Here is a 9,175-nt window from a genome sequence, read left to right as displayed (position 1 = left end):
AGGTAAATCCACGGGCACACACTCACAGTATAGAGAAAAGAACTTAATTTCCCCTTGTGTCGTCATTGCACTTGCCTTTTATATGGGGGCTCTTTTTTCGAGATTTTCCCATGTACGTCACAGGTGATGATCTTCTTTGACCAATGATGGGCGAAGTGACAAACTTATGACACAACAGTTAACTCATCTTCTACAGGGAAGTATTGTGGTGGGAAAGGAGTTTTTATGAGCGATTTTTATGAGAAAATTTGTCGGTTGTTTTTTCCTTTTTGAGTTAACCCTAACTTAAAAAAATCGTTTTGGTTTGAAATGAATAGAAATTATTCGATTCTCAGCCTTTTTAAATCCTGGGCCTCACATCACCGCGGACTTTCTAAAATCGAGCTTGTTCCTGACGAGCAAGCTGGATTTTGTTGTAAATAAAAAATGAGTTAACGAAGTTGTTCCGGCTCTCTCTCGTTTTTTTTCGTATCGTGTCACAGTATTATTTCCGTTGCCGAAGTTATTGACAAGTCGCGATTATTATTATTATATGATTATCATGATTGACATGTCGCGATGAAAGTTGTAAGTTTTACAGTTTATTGCGATCACGGCTCTCTCTCGGGATTTCCTTTAGGTAACGTCGCGTGAGTGCGAAAATGTTTGTAGAAAATTATAACTCGGGTTTTTCCCTTTTTCTTTCTTTTGTTTTTTGTTTGTTTTCTTGAAAGAGTGAAACTGGGCTTCTAACAGGTATGCGACTTCGCCATGAATATTGTTTTGGGGTCGATGTGTTGTTTCGTGTTCCTTGCTCTAATGTTGTTGTTGATTGTTTAGGAAAAAGAATTGCGGGTAAAAATGGAACGCTTAAAATGGTCATTATCATGAGGAAAATAATTGTTATGATTTTTTGTAAGTAATTGAGACGTTTTATCGGATTGGGGTCCGAACGTTTTCCTATTGACTGAGTTGTGTTCGGTTGATTTTGATTCGCTTCAATTCCCGAATTGTTTCTTGTTCCTGGAGTCGGCGAGGTGGTTTTACGTAAAGGAGGTCTTTCTTTTATCGGAGAAGTTGAAAGTTCGCTAAGTTGAGAGGAGAAGATTGTTTGTTTGATCTTGGGTTCTATCTCGTTTTGGGTTTGAGTTTGGATAAGTTGCGTTTTGTGGGGTTGGGGTAGTCGCTGGTTGTTCCGTTTCTTTCCTTCTTCTCTCCTTTCACAAAATCGGACCACCCGGACAGTTTTCCGGACGGTAGAAATTCTTTTTAGGGGAAGTTGTGTATCTTCCTTTCGAGGTTCGTAAGATTCTCGGAAGCTTATTCCTCTTCCATCCGGAAGTATTATCGTTTCATCCGCTAAGTTTATTCCAAAATTTAAGTCTGTTATTAAGTCTCTTCCCATTAGTCCGTCGAATGGGTAAGTGATTCGATCGTCGACTACGTAGCATGTGAAGTTGAATTGTAGTGGACCTATGTCGAACTGGAATTTGCCTTTCCCGTGCGGGTAGATTTGATGTCCGGTAACACTTCGGAATGGTATTTCTTTTCTGTTTGTTATTCGGTGTATTTTCCCTATTCGGTTCACTAGAGACCTCGACAGCAACGTTACTTCCGAGCCTGTGTCTACGGCTAGTTGCGAGTTCCCGCCGTTTATGCGGCAGTAAAGTGTCGGTTCTTCCGCTCGTTTTTTGGTCCTTTGAAACTCTTCCGTTTCGTAGTATCGGGAGATTTTCATTTTGTACGGTTTCCGCTGGAAGTTTTCTTTGCTGTTTCCCCAGTTTCTATTGTTCCTTCTAAAATATCTTTGGTTCCNATATAGGGACACACACGTCCATTTATATATATATATATATATAAAGACAAATTCATTATTCAGAAAAATTAAAATTTCAATATAAAACGAAAAACTTGTTTTGATCATTTATTATATAAATTGTAGGATTTTGCAATCCTTTTTCTTTTTGTTTTTTTTTTGTTAATAAAATAATAAAAACAATTTATATAAAATCAACATAATATCAATTGGAATTTTTTCCTTAACCATTTCAGCATGTTATCACACTAAAGTTATAACAAGGATAAAATTCTTGTTGTAACTTAATAATAATTAAATTCTTTTCAATTCAATTTTAATTGTAATAAATAATTCAAGTAGAGCTATGAATTTTATAGAAATTATTTCTCCTTTGTTTATATACATTAATTTCAGATTTGAGAAATGTTTTAAAAAGATAATTAAAAAAAACTTAAAAATTTAGTTGAATTAAAAAATTTTATATCAAAATTTTATTTCCGTGTAATGCAAGTTCAGTTTTTCATTGTCACATCATGCACGTAAAATTGATCATTTTTATCACACATCATGCACTTAAAACTGATCATTTTTATCATACATCATTAACAAAAGATAAACAACAAAATATCCATAAATATGAAACTAGTGGCTAATCAGTTAGTAATTAAGAACTGAGGAAATGAGAAATTTATATTTTTGTCATCATACAAAAAAACAGTTAAGCAAGTGTCAATTAGGAAAAATTTGGTAAAAATTTAACTGATTGCACCAAAACAGGATATTACATTATTGTTACATAAAAGTTTAAGCATTGCCTTTTACTTAAGACCATAATTCCATGTTTTAAACCAATATGAATTTCAAGACTGTTCAGAGTAATCAAGAATAATTGGTCATTTTAATCTAAACTATAAAAATCATATTAAATTTAAGTCTAATGTACTGTTATCAAAGATTTAAAATAAAATTAATTTATTGAAATTAATATACTTTCAACCCAAACATGAGAAAAACAGTATTGCAATTTAAATTTTGTTGTAAAATCTAACTTTTACTAGATGTTAATCAGTTTATTTTATTTACACAAATATTTTATGTAAGAAGTGGAAACTCATTTAAATTTCATTATACAGTAAAATAATTTTTATTCAGTAATAAATTGTTAAGAAATTTTTTTAATGAAAGTAAATTTATATATACAGTTAGTAAATTCTATTCTTCAAAAATTTCAATATATTAAAAGTTGAGATTTAAAATGAATAAATATCAGATTATTTATCTATTTGTTTATGAATTATAAAACAAAATCTAGAAAATTAATTTTAATATTTAATAGAAATATTTACAATTGTAAGTTTTATAATATTCAAAAACTTACTTGTATACTAATAAGTATCAAATTAAATAAATGATAGTCATTTGTTTTTAACAATTTTTGGTATATACTTTGTCTCAAAGAATATAAAGTTTCTATGAATGTCAAGTGACTAATGAACACACACACACACACACACACACAAAGGCCACGTGCACGCATGTGCAGAGTGGAAATAATTAAAGTTTCCCTATTTAGAGCAATCTGTAGCTGTAACCCTTAAGTAGATTAGATTGACCAAAAAAAAATAAAATAAAATAAAATAAAAATTACTTCTGCTAGGGAGTGCTTTATAAAAAATATACAAAACAAAGCAACAAAAACAATGAAAATGCATTTATTCATTCTGCAAGGGACATGTCTTCTTCAGAGGTTGTTTACTAATATAAGGAATGTTTCTCTATGTGAGCCTCATTCACATGTAAAATTTGTAGGTGATGAACAGTGCTCAATGCCTGAACAGGTTGGCTGCAACTACTTTCCATTGATGCTTTCACAAGCACCATGTAATATGATCCATTAAAAGTTTATTACTTATATAGTCTCCCAACCAGAAATCATGTGGTGTTTTGTTTTGTGAATTTCATGTAAAGTTCCCCCTAGTGAAAATTTTTGAACTAAATTTTTTCTTGTAAAATCCTTTTCTACATCCTTTGCATAGTCTGTATACAAATTTTGGTGTCAATCTGCTTACTGGTCATAACTACAGTGTGCTTTAAGTAGGGAAACTTTAATTATGGCCACCCTGTACATAAAAAAACTACAATTTCAGCTAAAGCTCTTTCACATATCATTTCTCATTTCCTATTATTCTCACATATTTTGTTATTACATTTAAGCTAAAGATTACAAATCCATTAACATGATTTGAATAAAAATCCAGCCTTCCTTTAAGACAACTAAATGCCAAATAGTTATTTTTTTCTGTTTTGAAGTATATCAAATTTTGTTTTATACCAAAAAAGTAAAAATAAATGTTTATAGACTTAAAGGTGCTAATTTCTGTATCTACACAAAATAATTGCAAGTGCCATAAAAATTTAATTTAGATTATCTATTTTTAAAAATAAATCCATTGTTGTCTTTAATATAGAAATTGTTAACAAAAAAAAAAAAATTGAGTTAAATTCAATTGAGTATGTATTTATCATTGATGATACTAGAATGAATTTATTTTTAAGTTTGAAATACATTTTTAGAACAATTTCATGATTTAATACATTTGATAACTATTTTAATATTTTATATAATTTTATTTTTAAGTCTTTTCAATTTTAATCCATTAAAAATATCTTAAAATTACTGAATTTAAATAAAATAGATTCAGATCAATTTCATATGCACTGTACACAAATTATTTGGTTATATGAATAATTTATTAACAAATATTTTAAGGATATAAATAAGAGTATCATAATTTATTTCTAATGCAATTTTATAGTTTTCACAATAATTAAATATTTTTATTTTAATATATGTACAGTAAAAATTATGAATATATTAATTTTATGCTATGTTATATCTTAAAAGTAAGTTATGAACACTTACACTTTAAATAAAATAATAATTTATATACAAAAAGATAGTGGAATGTTTAGCAAGACCAATTATATTTTGTTCAAATTGCAAAAAAATATCTCTTTGCAAACAGGATTTTCTAAAAATATATANAATTTATATATATATATATATATAAAGACAAATTCATTATTCAGAAAAATTAAAATTTCAATATAAAACGAAAAACTTGTTTTGATCATTTATTATATAAATTGTAGGATTTTGCAATCCTTTTTCTTTTTGTTTTTTTTTTGTTAATAAAATAATAAAAACAATTTATATAAAATCAACATAATATCAATTGGAATTTTTTCCTTAACCATTTCAGCATGTTATCACACTAAAGTTATAACAAGGATAAAATTCTTGTTGTAACTTAATAATAATTAAATTCTTTTCAATTCAATTTTAATTGTAATAAATAATTCAAGTAGAGCTATGAATTTTATAGAAATTATTTCTCCTTTGTTTATATACATTAATTTCAGATTTGAGAAATGTTTTAAAAAGATAATTAAAAAAAACTTAAAAATTTAGTTGAATTAAAAAATTTTATATCAAAATTTTATTTCCGTGTAATGCAAGTTCAGTTTTTCATTGTCACATCATGCACGTAAAATTGATCATTTTTATCACACATCATGCACTTAAAACTGATCATTTTTATCATACATCATTAACAAAAGATAAACAACAAAATATCCATAAATATGAAACTAGTGGCTAATCAGTTAGTAATTAAGAACTGAGGAAATGAGAAATTTATATTTTTGTCATCATACAAAAAAACAGTTAAGCAAGTGTCAATTAGGAAAAATTTGGTAAAAATTTAACTGATTGCACCAAAACAGGATATTACATTATTGTTACATAAAAGTTTAAGCATTGCCTTTTACTTAAGACCATAATTCCATGTTTTAAACCAATATGAATTTCAAGACTGTTCAGAGTAATCAAGAATAATTGGTCATTTTAATCTAAACTATAAAAATCATATTAAATTTAAGTCTAATGTACTGTTATCAAAGATTTAAAATAAAATTAATTTATTGAAATTAATATACTTTCAACCCAAACATGAGAAAAACAGTATTGCAATTTAAATTTTGTTGTAAAATCTAACTTTTACTAGATGTTAATCAGTTTATTTTATTTACACAAATATTTTATGTAAGAAGTGGAAACTCATTTAAATTTCATTATACAGTAAAATAATTTTTATTCAGTAATAAATTGTTAAGAAATTTTTTTAATGAAAGTAAATTTATATATACAGTTAGTAAATTCTATTCTTCAAAAATTTCAATATATTAAAAGTTGAGATTTAAAATGAATAAATATCAGATTATTTATCTATTTGTTTATGAATTATAAAACAAAATCTAGAAAATTAATTTTAATATTTAATAGAAATATTTACAATTGTAAGTTTTATAATATTCAAAAACTTACTTGTATACTAATAAGTATCAAATTAAATAAATGATAGTCATTTGTTTTTAACAATTTTTGGTATATACTTTGTCTCAAAGAATATAAAGTTTCTATGAATGTCAAGTGACTAATGAACACACACACACACACACACACACAAAGGCCACGTGCACGCATGTGCAGAGTGGAAATAATTAAAGTTTCCCTATTTAGAGCAATCTGTAGCTGTAACCCTTAAGTAGATTAGATTGACCAAAAAAAAATAAAATAAAATAAAATAAAAACAACTTCTGCTAGGGAGTGCTTTATAAAAAATATACAAAACAAAGCAACAAAAACAATGAAAATGCATTTATTCATTCTGCAAGGGACATGTCTTCTTCAGAGGTTGTTTACTAATATAAGGAATGTTTCTCTATGTGAGCCTCATTCACATGTAAAATTTGTAGGTGATGAACAGTGCTCAATGCCTGAACAGGTTGGCTGCAACTACTTTCCATTGATGCTTTCACAAGCACCATGTAATATGATCCATTAAAAGTTTATTACTTATATAGTCTCCCAACCAGAAATCATGTGGTGTTTTGTTTTGTGAATTTCATGTAAAGTTCCCCCTAGTGAAAATTTTTGAACTAAATTTTTTCTTGTAAAATCCTTTTCTACATCCTTTGCATAGTCTGTATACAAATTTTGGTGTCAATCTGCTTACTGGTCATAACTACAGTGTGCTTTAAGTAGGGAAACTTTAATTATGGCCACCCTGTACATAAAAAAACTACAATTTCAGCTAAAGCTCTTTCACATATCATTTCTCATTTCCTATTATTCTCACATATTTTGTTATTACATTTAAGCTAAAGATTACAAATCCATTAACATGATTTGAATAAAAATCCAGCCTTCCTTTAAGACAACTAAATGCCAAATAGTTATTTTTTTCTGTTTTGAAGTATATCAAATTTTGTTTTATACCAAAAAAGTAAAAATAAATGTTTATAGACTTAAAGGTGCTAATTTCTGTATCTACACAAAATAATTGCAAGTGCCATAAAAATTTAATTTAGATTATCTATTTTTAAAAATAAATCCATTGTTGTCTTTAATATAGAAATTGTTAACAAAAAAAAAAAAATTGAGTTAAATTCAATTGAGTATGTATTTATCATTGATGATACTANTCAAATTATAAATTTTAATTACAAAATTTAATAAATATATATTTTAATCATTAAAAATAAAGGAAAATAAAAACTTAAAATTAATTAGAATGTTTTTATCAGTGGCACACTCAGGATTTAATCTTGAGGGAGCTGAGTTGAATGGATAAAAAATTTTTAATGCAAATTCAATAAAATGTAAAAAAAATGTATCTTCTGTAACTGCCAATTCATTAGTAGTATAGAAATAGAAGACATGACACAATGTAAATAAAAAAAAATTCTAATTAGAAAAAGATTTCTGAAAAGTTTTCTAGTTTGTTTTCTTTTTCTTTGGAGAGTGCCAGGCTCCTTGGTCCCCCTGAGCGGGTCATTGGTTGTTATAATTCTGTAAAAATTACAGACAGGTTTTTATTTTATATAATGACATTCTATCTAGTGACAATGTTTAGTGAACCCCCTTTTTATGGCCTGAATTTATTTCAATGCTTTTGTGAGAGTTCTGGACTCTAAACTATCATTTTTGTACATCTGTAAATTAGTTATTTAATATTTGTTTGAAAAAAATCATTTAAGTCTGAGATGGCAAATATAACCAAAGTAGTTCACAAGATTTTCTCTATGATAACATTTCCTTCGTAAATGACATCTTCCAATAAAACCTACTCATCTAAGGAAATATAGTAAAAAATCGGGGATTGGACAGTCATCCAGCTCTCCAAAAAATTTCACTAAATTTGGGTATAAGGATGGAGAGGGGTGAGACCCCAAATAAAAAGAGAATGTGAAGTCATGGAGTTTGTCCGTTCATTAAGTTGTGATCATTTACAACAGTGCTCCATTGCCACTGGCCCCTTCAGACTCCTGCCTGCCGATCCTTCACTGCTCCACTCAAGAGAGCCTGATTACATCAACTTTTTGATTACTTTTGACCAACCCCTACAAGTTGGAACTGTTTAACTATACTTTCAAGAGACAATATGTCCAAAGCTATGACTGGATTAATGAACACTATTATGACGACTTCCTCTTTTTGATTTTGGAGTAGAGATTTTCCTCCAGGGAAAGACTCACTGGGAGATCATCGAATATCAGAACTACATCACAGGTATTTATCAGCACGTGTACTATTTGTAAACTCTCACACAGAGATAAGTGAGTGAGATAGATTTAAATATAATTGTAAATTAATAGACTACATTTGGTAAATTATACATTTAAAATAACATTTAATAAAATTTTAGCATTCGCCCATAGGAAACTTTGTAATGTTTTTAAATTTATAATTGTTGTCCTGGCAGTAAATTTTATTGAATTTTATTTTAAATGTATAATTTTTATAAGTGTTTTTTTCCTGCTGCCAGAGGATAATTTGTAATATTTTGCATTACAAGGCAGAGAAGTAGCCTCCAGATAAAGGTTTAAACTCTGCCACAAGATTTGTTATTTCCTGTTGATATACAAAGGGACAAAAAGGAAGGATGACACTTTTAGACTTTGTCCATAGGAAAGTGTAATTTTTCCAAATTTATATTTGGTGAAAATAAACATTTGTTTAACTGTTGACCAGTTTAGAGTGAATCACTTCCAGATTCTCTGTCTCTCAACTTTCTCCTCTATCTCTTACTGTAAGTTCTTCCATATGCAACCACTCATGCATTTATTGAAATGTTTCTGTGAGCCAAAAGTCAAAAGATGGTGTCAGTCCTAACCTGGAGGTGCTGCAGTTGTAGCTGTTACACTTTCTTGTGTGTGGTTTTTTGCATATAAATGACTCTAACCTTCTATACAACTGACATTCTTAACTAAAAATATTTTTAGATTTTAAAACTCTTTATAATGTCATACAACTTAATCCTACTGTTTAGTTTA

Source organism: Centruroides sculpturatus, unplaced genomic scaffold (genome assembly GCF_000671375.1).
Source record: "Centruroides sculpturatus isolate CEXI.00-Female unplaced genomic scaffold, Cexi_2.0 scaffold446, whole genome shotgun sequence".
NCBI lineage: Eukaryota > Metazoa > Arthropoda > Arachnida > Scorpiones > Buthidae > Centruroides > Centruroides sculpturatus.
The sequence above is the reverse complement of the archived record's forward strand: the minus strand, read 5'-3'. Positions refer to the sequence as shown.